The sequence below is a fragment of the Dipodomys spectabilis genome, unplaced genomic scaffold, assembly GCF_019054845.1.
Source record: "Dipodomys spectabilis isolate Male_0828 unplaced genomic scaffold, ASM1905484v1 ptg000169l, whole genome shotgun sequence".
NCBI classification, from domain to species: Eukaryota; Metazoa; Chordata; class Mammalia; order Rodentia; family Heteromyidae; genus Dipodomys; species Dipodomys spectabilis.
This window is the reverse complement of record NW_024870846.1, coordinates 2,947,017-2,960,527: the sequence shown is the minus strand read 5'-3', so window position 1 is coordinate 2,960,527 and position 13,511 is coordinate 2,947,017.

The window sequence follows — 13,511 nt, the reverse complement described above, 5'->3', positions numbered from 1 at the left end:
AGGCTCAGAAGTACAAAAGACACATGCACACATAGTGCTTTTCATGGTGAGTCATCCTGACAACAGTTCCTGAGGGAGACTGGTATATCAACACCATTGCTACTCAGTATGTAAGTATAATTCCGGATTATTGAAGTAGTTGTTTTGCTTGTACTAGTGTTCAGAGAAACTTCAGACTTTATTTTATAAAAATAACTTTATTAAATGACAACAATATTTGTTTGGCCACAATTTCTTTTTATAAATACTGGACAGTTCGATTATATGATATTACTGTGGTCTACGTCCAATGTTGATTCCGTGTTTTGGAAATACTTTTTACTTAGACAAAGTTAAGTAAGATTCTATTTTCCACCTCCTCAGTCCTTCTAATTCTCCCCATTTCTTCTTCCATTTTAAGTAACCAAACGTTTGCCTCTTATACAGAGTGGTAAATGTGTCTTGTAGAAAGATTTCTTCACATTTCCACAGGATTTTCTTAGGATGAAGCAGTTGCGATCTTGTTCTGTCACACACCCCCTTTCTACAAATTTAAACACTGCATGTCCTAAGAAGACACGTGACCAGAGAGCTCTAACTTCTTTTTTTTTTTTTTTTTAATTTAATTTAATTTTATTTGTGAACATACTGTACAGAGGAGTTACAGTTACATGGGCAGGATAATGTGTACATTTCTTACCAAGCATTGCAGCCTCCTCCTTTGTTTATCCTTCACATCCCTTCCCAGCCTCCCCCCTCCCCCCCTAATCCCAATCCTTCTCCTTCCTCCCTCCCCCCAGCCCCCCCCCCCCACCAACATTGTAAAGTTCGTTTTGGACATGACAACTTGTACTTCTCATTGTTGCAACAGGTCCACCTGTATCCTTAAACAACTGGTTTTTCCCCATCTCCTCCACAAGTTATACTGACATCAAATATAGTGAAAGCAAGGGTTATACTGTGGGGGAGGGACATACAAAGCAACAAAGAGATAATCTTATAAATGTGTTAGAAACACATGCATGAAAGAAAAAAACATTAAAATACACATCTAAGGGTTCATTTTCCTGACATCACATTATCTGACCTTTTCCGCTTGACTCATACATATACTAGATATTACAAATAAGGGAAACCATGGGACCTACGTTTCTTTGGGCCTGGCTTACTTCACTTAATATAATTTTTTCCAAGTTTTTCCATTTCCTAACAAATGGGGCAATGTCATTCTTTCTGATGGAGGCATAGAATTCCATTGTGTATATATACCACATTTTCTTGATCCATTCATCTACTGAGGGGCATCTGGGTTGGTTCCATATCTTAGCTATGGTAAATAATGCTGCAATAAACATAGTTGTGCTGGTAGCTTTAGTGTGGTCTTGTTTGTAAACATTAGGGTAAATGCCCAAAAGTGGGATTGCTGGGTCATAGGGGAGCTCTATGTGGAGTCTTTTGAGGAACCTCCATACTGCTTTCCAAAGTGGTTGAACAAGTTTACATTCCCACCAACAATGAATTAAGGTTCCTTTCTGTCCACATCCCCTCCAGCATCTGTTGTTGTTAGAGTTCTTGATTTTTGCCGTTCTCACTGGAGTGAGGTGATATCTCAATGTTGTTTTGATTTGCATTTCTTTTATTGCTAGGGATGTTGAACATTTCTTCATGTGTCTATTGGCCATCCTTCTTTCTTCTTCAGAGAAGTTTCTCTTTAAGTCTTTCGCCCACTTATTTATTGGGCAGTTGTTTCTTTGAGGATTTGTTGTTGGGGGGTTTAATTTTTTGAATTCCAAGTATATTTTAGATATGAGACCCTTGTCCGTTGTATGGCTAGTAAAGATCTTCTCCCAATCCGTGGGCTTTCTATTGATCAAAGAAAGGTTGGACAAATGGGATTGCATAAAGTTGCAGAGCTTCTGCAGGGCAAATGACATAGCTAGCAAGCTCTAACTTCTTAAAGAAAGCCCTGGACGCACAGGGTGCCCGGGAGTTTGTGTTGGCTGCTGGACGTTTCTTGAGCATGCTCAGAAGGTGTGCCAAGAGGCAGGCTGGGGGGGATCCCTGCGGTTGATCGGAGCATTGTCAGAGAGTAAAGGCATCAGAAACAACATCATCTCAAAAGAGATGTTTTTAGAGATCCGAAAAAATCTAGCCGTGGGTCCTTAGAACTTGGCATGGGGGCTGTACTTGCTTGTCCCCCACAATGCAAGGTTTAAGGAAGAATAATCCAAGTCCCTTGAGTGAAATAGTATTTCTTCAATATTTCTTCTGAACTTAGTTCTCCATATCTTTGTCTTTTAGAAACAATGATTAGACAGGATCAATATGTTGGAAGAAACACTGTTAACGTAGAGATGAACGGATGGAGAGTGAATTGATACAAGAAAGAAGAGCCAAGCAATAGAAAGAAGTGAAATCAATCTTTAGACAGTGTGCAACCTTTCAAAGTAAATTTAGAAAAAGGAACAAGTAGGCCTACAAATCAACTTAAGCAAGATGCATGGACCACTGCACAGCCAAGTATGATGAGTAATGGCTGAGTAGAAAAAGCATTACCGGGGCTGGGAAGGTGGCTCAGTGGTAGAGCGCTTGCCTTGCATGCATGAGGCCCTGGGTTCCATTCCTCAGCATCACATAAACAGAAAACGCTGCAAGTGGCGCTGTGGCTCAAGCTGTAGAACGCTGTGGCTCAAGCTGTAGACTCGCCTTGAGCTGAAGAGCTGAGGGACAGCGCCCAGGCCCAGAGTTCTGGCCCCGTGACCAGCAAAATAAATAAATAAATAATAATAAAATAAAATAAAATAAGGCATTACCATGAGGGAAAAATAAATAAATATGGTGGACTGGTAATAAACATTAGCACAATGGTGGTTGCATTGCTACAGTGAAAACAACTTAATGGAAAGTAAGAAGGGAAACACTACCATAAAATCACAAATACTTTAAGAGGAGAATAAATTAGGATAAATCAAAGTATTGAGGTGAAGTAAATATATTTAACAGATCTACAACAGATATATTTAAACAAAAAGGAAAATAGTCTTTGAAGTGGAGATGTAGCTCTGTAGTAGACCACTTTAAAAAAGGGAGAGAGAAGAGCAGATGTCATCAAATACAAAGACTTAGGGACATGAGTTAAAATTTCCTAAAAGAATACATTAAAAAAAAAAAACCAAAAAGCTGTAAGAGGAAAATGTACTGAAAGAAAACACTGACAAATTCAGGGTCAGAATATTCCAAATGTAAATTTTAAAACCAGAGAATAAATTAAACAAAATCTTCAAATCATTATTATAGCCCCCATTTTTTATTTCTTTTACAGGTTGAGTCTGTAATCTTTCTAGAATGAAACTAATTTAAATTCCAATGACTTTTTTGTGAACTTAAAAATACAGTTAAGCAGAAGCCTGCAATAAAAAGTGTGTCCTTTATAATAAAACAGAAGACTGAAAACTACTTCAAACAATGTTTATTATGAACCTGGATGATGATAAGTAGGTAGTTTTCTAAAGCAATCAAATACCAAATCCAATTTGTGCTGATATATCTCCATAAGCAACGCAATTCAGCATCTCAAAATAAAATACATTTCATACTTATTTAATGAAATCTACATATTCAAGGGCATACACAGAGAGATTATTTTGCTGGTTAGTTATTTTCCATTTTCTGAAAGCATATTTTAAACTCAACCTAATAAAAGGTGTTTGTAACAAAGAGCAATGAGAGGAATATTCATAACAAAGCAAATTACACTATATATTATAACTACCAGACAGACACAAGTCTTTCTCATGCACTCACCCTTCTGTCCCTAACTTCACACAAAGCAGAAGACTGTCTGGAATGTACATAAAATGTATTTTTTTCTTTTTCTCTGTATTACTCACCTGTAAATTTAATCTTCTAAATTAATCCTGAAAGCCCTGTAATAATCTTTTATCTGCCTATTATGAACAGTAAAGCAGATTTGGGGCAACAAAACAGCAAGAAGACATTATACTTAGTCAAGACCAACTTGAAATGTTATGCAAGTTCCCCAAATACTGAAGGGAGAATGGCCATATGATCCAGCAATCCCTTTCTTGGCATAATCCAAAGGTATAACAATGAGGCCTAACAGATTTCTGTAACAAACTTCTTAGTTTACAGGTTCCAGTGAAGCCACTCTACATCCATCAGTGGAGAAACAAAATGTGGAGAGCATGCACAAAGAGATATTATTTGTGTTGAAAATGAAAGTGAACTTTCACATATGCTGTAATTGGAATAAAATATTTATGACCCTTTGTTATGTGAGTGAAATAAGCCAGCTACCAAAGAGCAGATATTGTCTATTAATCTTCTGAGGTACAGATTCTTAAAACAGCCAAACTCAACAAGCAGAAAGCAGGAGGACACTGCCCAGAGTCATGCAGGAGGGACAACATGAGTAATAGTGTAATTGGCACAGAATTTCAGTTCATTCAGATGATAAATGTGTCTTGGGATGATTCGTAGTGAAATATTGTACATATAGTTAATGTCACGCAACTGTACACTTAAGTAATAGTTAAGATGCTCAACTTTATTAAGTTTGCATTATTACAACACTTTAAAGATTACTAGAAATTTTTTTCTATGAATTTATGATCAATTTAGGGAAGGTAGGTGGTAGAAAGGATAAACAAGGAAAAAAGTAAACAGATTTAGAGTTGATTTTCACTATCAAGTAATGCTCTCACATTTTGTCACTAGTTCAAAACTTTGCACCAGTGTTCCTTATACACACAAGCACACGTACAATAGTAGTTAAACATTTGTGTCAGATCATGATCATACAGCACTGGTTTAACTTTAACAATTGCCATGGTATGTTACATTTGAGTTCTGGGAAGCTTGCAAGGTGTTTTGTTGGACATGACAGATATCCAAAAGTTCCTAAGTTTAAACAATTCACATGGAAGAAATGGCTCTGCATCCTTAGCCATTAGCATTGTTGACATAAAAATTGTCTCTAGAGATGATTATCATGTTGATATTGACAATATATGTGCACATATAAAAGAAAAAAGTCATATTTCTAAAGCATATAATTTTATAGATTTTTTTTGAACAACACATGAATATCTACATATTTCCAGTGGAAAATTTGTTGTATCAGATATATAAATACATATTACAGGAGGCCACAAGACTTGTATATATCCATGGAAAATGTAATATCACTTTTCATTTGGGGAGTGCTTTGTCTTAAAGAAAGTATATACACATATGTATATGATATGGTCATCAATAAACACATTGTATCTCTTCTTTATATATAGAAAATCTGTATTCCCATTATTTTTATTTATTTCAATCATCATGACTACGAATCTCAACCTCATAATAATGCCTTGTCTTACAAGATTGTTCGTAATCATTGGCTTTAATAGCTGCTGTTCCCCCTTTTTGTACTTCCCATTCTTAAATATCTCTAAAATAATCTGTTTGGAAACTGTTCATTTTTAACTTCACTGACGTCTGCCATTCAATTTATGTAACAAAAATGTTACATAATTAATCCTAGAATGTGATGCAATAAATCAAATATGCCATACAACATAATTCAGATTTTAGCCTGTGCATTAAAAAGAAGTTCAATCTTTCATTTAAATGACTGAATTCGGAATATAATTTACCACTTTTTATTTGTTTGCTCTTTTGTTTATACATGTTTACTACTATTGATTAATACAAAGGAAAGTAACATATGGGTAGATACTACCTTATGCATTGGATTTCTTCCCCAGCAAACAGGAAGCATCTTATCTCTGACCTTCTCCCAGAGAATATCAAGCATACAATCAGGATAAAATGTTCAAATCAAAGCTACCTCTTCTTACCACTTTCAATAATGTAACATAATTTCTCGGGATTGTTATCTGTATTCTAAGATTTCAATAGTAGCCTGTGTAAGGGTTGCCAAAAGAAGCCTACCAAGTGGTCCAGGCCGAAGAAAGTTTACTGAGATACTCAAACTGCTGGCCTGCATCAGATGTACATGTGCAAAGAGAGAGCTAATGGTGGAGAGATTATAAAGGGAAAAGCGAGGAGAAAGTGTGGACAGATTCAACAGATGCGGAAGTGACCTCAGGCCTGGGAATCCTCTTTCTCACAGTCAGGTGATTGACAGTTAGAGGTGATTCCTGGTTTCGGGCAGTTGATTTCTGGCAATGCTATGTGCTATGTGTCCTTCACAGGTTGGAGCAAGGTGATTTCCAGGGGAGGAGGCCATTCTCCCAGGCAGACCTAATAGGCTGTATTAAAGTTTTTAGATCTAAAAGCAAACTTTTACAGCATATAATAATGAAAGAGATAGTTAAAATCCTCACAAAGTGTTCTGCAAGTTCCTTTGCTTGGCCAGATACCAGTGTTCACACCTGTAATTCTAGCTACTCAGGATGCTGAGATCTGAGAATTGTGGTTCAAAGCCAGGCCAAGCAGAAAAATCCATGAAACTCTTGTCTCCAATAAACTACTCAGAAAGAGCCAGAAATGGTGCTGTGGCTCAAGTGGTAGAGCGAGTGTTGGCCTTGAGCCTAGAGAGGCTCAGAGGCAGTGCTCAGGCCTTGAGTTCAAACCCCACGACTGGCCAAAAATAAAAAAATATATATAAATAAATAAAAATAAGTTTATGCTTTCACAAACACATACAAGGTCCTATAGCTCAAGTGCTGGTGTTGAGCGGCAATGTAAGTATTACTTTTCTCATTCTGTTTAGAGAATCCTTTTGTTCCAAGAGCAGATGTTGCCTTTCCAGCAGCCATTTGAATTTAGTCTTTGCTGAGGAGGCAGATGGGGAGAGTATTACTAGGAAAAGAGTCTGAACTTCGTGTGTTCCCACAGTACAGTGTGTGGCATGGCACAGGCAAAGGCAAAATGATTAAAACCAGTTTAAACAGAAGAGAGGGTCATTTTCCTTTCACAATCGGAGTCCTATAGAACAAAATCACCATCTCCCTGAGGTTTCAGAACATTTTAATCATTCTACCCATTAATTGATTCTCCGTACTGCAGCCTCTGTTAGGACTGTTTTCTCTATCTGTAGGGTCACTTTTCCTAGATACTTAATAGAAAATAGAATTATATTACATCTGACCTTTTCATTTATGGCTTATTTCATCTAGCCAAATGTTTTTAGGTGTCACCTGTGATTACTGCTCTACGCTCTTCTTTGAATTGACAATGCTACATCATTTGAATATACAAACTTTATGGATGGATTCATTTGTGGATGAGTATGTGAGTTATTCCTACATTTTCCCACCATTGGTGGTTGTGCTACCAGCATTTATGCACAAGGAGTTTGTCTTACAAATGTTTTCAATTATTTGGGGAATTTGCTTGGAAATGGAATTGCTGGCGACATGGTAATTCTAGATTTAATTGGTTCATTCTTGCCCCACAATGTTGGAGTGCCGTTACTGGAAATGAGGGAAATCTAGCATGTACAGACAGCACATGTGTGGGCTGGGTTCCATCCCTCTCCCCGGCTCCCTGTGCGAAGTGCTAAGTGTCCACAGAATTTCCTAGTACAGAGGCACAGAGCCACATCCACACATCTCTAACATCTGCACTCAGAAATATACTGGCGTTCGACCTGTTTGGTTAACACAAAAATTTGGTCCTGAACAACCAGCATCATTACAATGCTGAAAAACAAACCATTATGTGGCTACAGTGATTTAGGTACTCCCCCCAAATATAGCAAGGGCCAGACACATTTCCAACCCTCAGCAAGTGGTCTGGGGAAAATGTTGGATTCCAGTGGATTCAAATGCTAAATAGGTGACCTTTTATGAATTGGAGTAACAGGAAATAATTTAATACTTGATGAGTACTTTTAAAAAGCTGTTTTCCACATAAAGTAAATGTATTATATATTAAATCATTTTAAGCTATATAGTTACATTCAGTTATACAAACAGGTCAGTGTCTTAATACTTACAAATGGATACAAATAGGCAAGCACTCTTGTCTACTAGATGGCCAATAACAAATTCATCCTAATTAATTAAAATGTGATTTCAGAAAATAGTAATTACACATATGTAGAGAAAAATCTGTTTCCCACTCCTTGTTAGTTGTGTATAAAATATTGAGCTGTAGAGCCAAACTCAGGGAACTGAATGTAGGCTCTTTGCAAAATCTATGCATTCCTGATTTTCCTAATCTAATATTAGTGGTGGTTTTAGCCAGTTTCTAAATACTCTGGGCTAGCTGCACTCTGCATGTTTAATAATATATGCATTTTTCCATTCAGAAGACAGATGTCCTTATTCATAATCTTCCCTTGATATCTACAAGGCATTGGCTTAAAATTTCTGAGATTTCGTAAAATTTATTGAGCCTTATACAATTATATATGTTCTGATAAAACCGGAAATCCACACCATTCAGGAAAGGATGTAGACAGGGTAACTCTGAAACAGAAAGGTTTGCCTAAGGATTAAAAAAATGAAACAAAGGGGCTGGGAAGGTGGCTCAGTGGAGCGCTTGCCTTGCATGCATGAGGCCCTGGGTTCGATTCCCCAGCACCACATAAGCAAAAAGAAAAAAGCCGGAAGTGGCTCTGTGGCTCAAGTGGTAGAGTGCTAGCCTTGAGCTGAAGAGCTGAGGGACAGCGCCCAGGCCCAGAGTTCAGGCCCCACAACTGGACCCACCCCCAAAAAAAGAAACAAAAATTGGAGTACAGTTTTATATCTAACTCTGATGAATTTGAATAGGTAAAAAACGTGGCACTTACACAGATTGGAATATTAATCAGGCATAGAATAGAATAGAATTCGGTCACTTATAACAACATGGACAGAATACAGATCACTGTCATGTGCACTACGCCAGCCATTGAAACACACCTCCAACAGGGACACTTTGATGTGGACTTTGAAAGCACTGATCCCAAAGAAGCTTAGGGTAGATGTCAGTTATCAGAAGCTGGGATGTAAGAGGGAGATGGAGGAATGGATCTGATCAACATGTCTAGCGTTAGATAAGAATAAGAGATCCCAGCGTCCTGCTGCACAGATAGCAATAACATACTAGCTAGAAGAAAAATCTTTTGGAATTGTCATCATAAGAAGAAGTGGTGAAGTAACAAATGCATTTACCTTGATCATACAGGGCACAATGCCCACTTGGTACCTCATAAAGCCATACATTTTTTCTGTATCAACTAAACATAAATTTAAATTTAAATATTAAATGTAATGCAAATAAAATGGGACACTTGAATTAAAAGATAAAGTACGTATCTTTAACTTTTTTTCTCAAGGCTGGTGACATTTCCTTCACTTTGAAGGCAAATTCAATGGCCATGTTCAAAGGGTATGTGGGAAGACCCCCAGAGCCTGGTAATTACTGATGAAACTGGTACAATGAAGAGATACAATGCGATCAATATTTCAAAGAACCCATGGGACTCATAAAGAATATCTTAAACACAGTATTAAATTTTCATTATTATCCAAAAGAAAGTAAAATGCTTTTTGATCTACATTCAGGATCATATTAGGGCAAATAGAAACAAATTATAAATTCATCATAAAATAGGTGATTTTTACTTGATTCTTGCTTCCCCCTTTACCCTCAAAGGAACGTCTGCCAACCTTCCAGCACTTTCCTGCCTCCTGTCATGTTCCACTTAAGAAAGCAGAAAGGTTTATGATTTTGCTAATTGTTAACCTTAGCTACTGTTTTATAATTCATTCACTCTTTCATAATTTTGTACATTATAGATTTCTTTTATCTCTAGGGTATTACTTTGACCTATCATTTGATTCTGTCTAGCCCAACACAATTAGTAAAAATAGTTTTGAGGAATTATCCTAAAATTCCTTTGTTCTGAAGGCTAGGTTTAGGAGGAAATAACGTCTATAAACTATTAGATCCTAGAGTCCAATGAGAGATGGAAGGTAGAGGGGAGGAACGGGCTCCTGACACTGTATATGCCCTTTCATAGTTGCTTTCTTTCTTCACAATAGCTTCCCTGTTAACCTTGATAAAAGGTCATAAAAGGGAAATGACACTTGAGATATGGCATGTACAGGAAATAACCTCTAATATGAAATGGACTCAGAGACACTCACAGTGAAATGTTAAATAAATCTTTCCATTAAAAAAAAATACCACTGGCGTATCAATGTATCCTTTACCTTACAGGCATGATGAGAAGAACTGCACACTCTTCGAGAAAATGCCAGTCAGAAAAATCAGGTAATTAAATATCCAATTTGGTTTCCCACCTCAATGACTATAATTAGCATTATTTGGAAATGATATTCCATTTAGAGCCACATAGTTATCCAGTAACACAAAGACCATTATGCTTGCTATCAGAAACATCTTCAATTAAATTTGCTCTGACTTGTATTTGATTATAGAATATATAGAATATGTTTAATAAACACATTCCATTGCTTATATGGCAAAGTTCTCTGCTTCAGACAAGCCTCTTTGGGTGGAAGTTTGTACACACTGTATGATAGCATGTGAAAAGTGTTTGTGTTTGCACAAGTACTGTTGATCGTTGTCCTCCTCAGCCATAAATGTGTTCAGACCAACTTCTTGCCTTGTGCCACCACACCTGATGCTTCTACTCAGAGCACTTCTGGTAGTTTTTCATCCATATCACAGAAGCCTTGAGGGACTTCTTTGTAGAGATGATCTGAGGCCAAGGTTTGTGTGACATGGCAAGTAGATCCACCCCTACTAGACCCTGTGCTTTTTTATCCCTTGAGCCTTGGATGAAATCTGCTGCAGAATCTGGAGATGCTAGTTAGGACCCAGATATGGACACTCTGTTAGCTGAATAAAAGAGGAGAACTTCCAATGCAGAAACACCTTTGCAAAAGTACAAAGGAGAGAAAGTTTCACTTGCTAGCGTCAGTGGACAGTGTGTCCTGAAGGGTCCAAACTACAATGTCAACCTCCAGGGTACTTCCATCCCTTCTGATTGCTTCTCTTCTGAGTTATATCTGTTGCCTGGGATGTGGACTATTATTGACAACAAAAGAATTATGCTCTCTGGTTTTCATTTTCTATGCCGCATTGAGAAAGCCCTCTGGAGACTGTAGGGTGAAAATGCAATTGGCTTATTTTTCCCTTGACCTTTTGCTTGCTGAGATGTGGATTATCAGGAATGTCATTTTCCTGTGAGGCCATTAGGGTGCTTCTTTCTAATGGATGAGTAAAATTCCATCGTGGATATATAATATATTGTATTAATCCATTCATCCACTGAGGGGTACCTAGGCTAATTCCATATCTTGACTGCTGTAAATAGTGATGCAATGAATATGGTTGTGCTGGTGGCTTTATTATAACTTTGTTTGGCTCTCTTGGATAAATGACCAGAAGTGGAAATGGTGGATTATAGTTTACGTTTAGTTTTTTTTGAGAAACTTCCATACTGCTTTCCATAGTGATTGACCAAGTTTACATTGGCACCAACAATGTATTAGAATTGCCTTCACCACATCATCACCAGAATCTATTATTAATACTTTTCTTGATAATGGCCATTCTAACTTAGGTAAGGTGAAATGCCATTGTTGTTTGGATATGTAAATTTCCTTTATGGCCAGAGAGGATGAGCATTACTTCATGTTTCTGTTGGCCATATTTTCTTGTTCTGAGAAGTCTCTTCTTAAGTCATTAGACCAATTATTAATTGGCTTGTTGTTTCTTTGAATGTTTCACTTTTGAGGTTTTAAATTTTCAAGTTCAAATGTATTTTGGATATTAGGTTCTTGTTTGATGTACAGCTGGTAAAAATCTTCTTCCATTCACTAGGCTTTTTTTTAAGCTTGTTTGTTAGGCCCTTTGCCAAGGGAAAGTTTTTGAATCTCACTTATCAAGTCTTTTGTTACATTTTTGTATCTTAACTTTGGAAGTTTTTATTTTTTCTGGTCATGGGCTTGAACTGAATTCCTAGGCATTATCTCTGAGCTTTTCTGTGCAAGGCTAGCACTCTATCATTTAAGCCACAGCTTCACTTTTGGCTTTTGGGGTAGTTAATTGGAAATAACAGTGTCACTGACTTTCATCCTTGGGCTGACATCAAACTTCAGATCTCAACCAACTGATTAACGAGGATTACAGGTGTGAGCCACCAGCTCCAAGTTTATTATTTTTCTTTTTGCACTGTTGTCATTTTAGAGTCTTCATTATGCTATTGAATAAAAATGTTAAAGTTGAATGTATAAAAACATTAAAAGTTAAATATGCAATTATTGGTACAGATTTTTTCAGAGCAGGAGTTCTGCCAGGCATCTATAAGTTCAGCCACAGCATGGGTCATGTTATAATCCAAGATACACTTTTGAGATCTCTTCCACATTACAAAATGTATGACCTCTGTTAACATGAGAGAATTTACAATACAAAGGTTACAGAAAGACAGAATGAAAGTCCTGTCTGAGGCATATTTATCTTGAAACAATAACAGGGTCTCCAGCAGTTGATGCCCTCTGAACACAAAGATCAGAGATGAGCCCTGCAGTGAGAGACTGACAGCAGTGCTGAAGATGAAGATGTCAGAGACAGTGAGTGAGATGCTAAGACTGAGGAGACAGGGCCCAAGGCCTGGCTGGGAAACCTAAGAGTTAATTAAAAAGAAGTGAGGAGTATTGTGACAAAACAGCGAAATTCATCATCTTTAGACAAGGACATTGGCTTAAATTTGCACTGTACCAATAGGTGGCTGTGTACTTTTGCAACAATTATAATCACTTTAATCTGTAGAAACAAAACAACCCTCGCTTTTATTCTATACAGTGGGATGTCTACATAGTTTGTTGAACAATGAAGCAAATGTCATACCTAGTTTGTTAAATATTTTAAATATTCATGATTACCATTAGATGAAGGAGTATTTAGACTGTGATATGAAAGTACTAGCATATTTACTGATTAATAATTAAACAATTATTAAAGGAAGTTTTCGTAATACTTGGCCTAAAATGTAATAAATGATTAAGATTGCATTACTAGATAAATTACTTAGAAAGGCATACAATTGTATAATTAATAGAAGTTAGACTGGAAGTTAAAATATATTTTTACCATTGTTATAAATAATGAAAAAAATTCTTGGTAAATTATGATAGTTTCTAAACTTAAAAATCTACTTTATCCTATATTCTCTGGGTTATTTTTCTCTTTTCCTCTGTGTTCAAAAGATGCTGTTAAAACTAACTCAGATAAAATTCTTGTTTTATGGTATTGCTCATTATCTCATTTTTCCAGAGACAGAGACAGACAGATAGATAAGACAGACAGAATGAGAAAAATCCAGGTGCACTCAATATTGATTCAATGGTCCCCTGCAGAGAAATTGATTTTTATTTATATATTTGAGAACAAATCAGTATTCAGTTAACATGTTAGCTCTTCAGGTAAAGAAGGGATCCTATTTAAAATGATCTGCTTCTCCATGCACATTGATTTCAGAAGTTAATAGAAGGCAGACCCAGCAAAATAGCATCTGTGTGAACAGCGGAAAAATA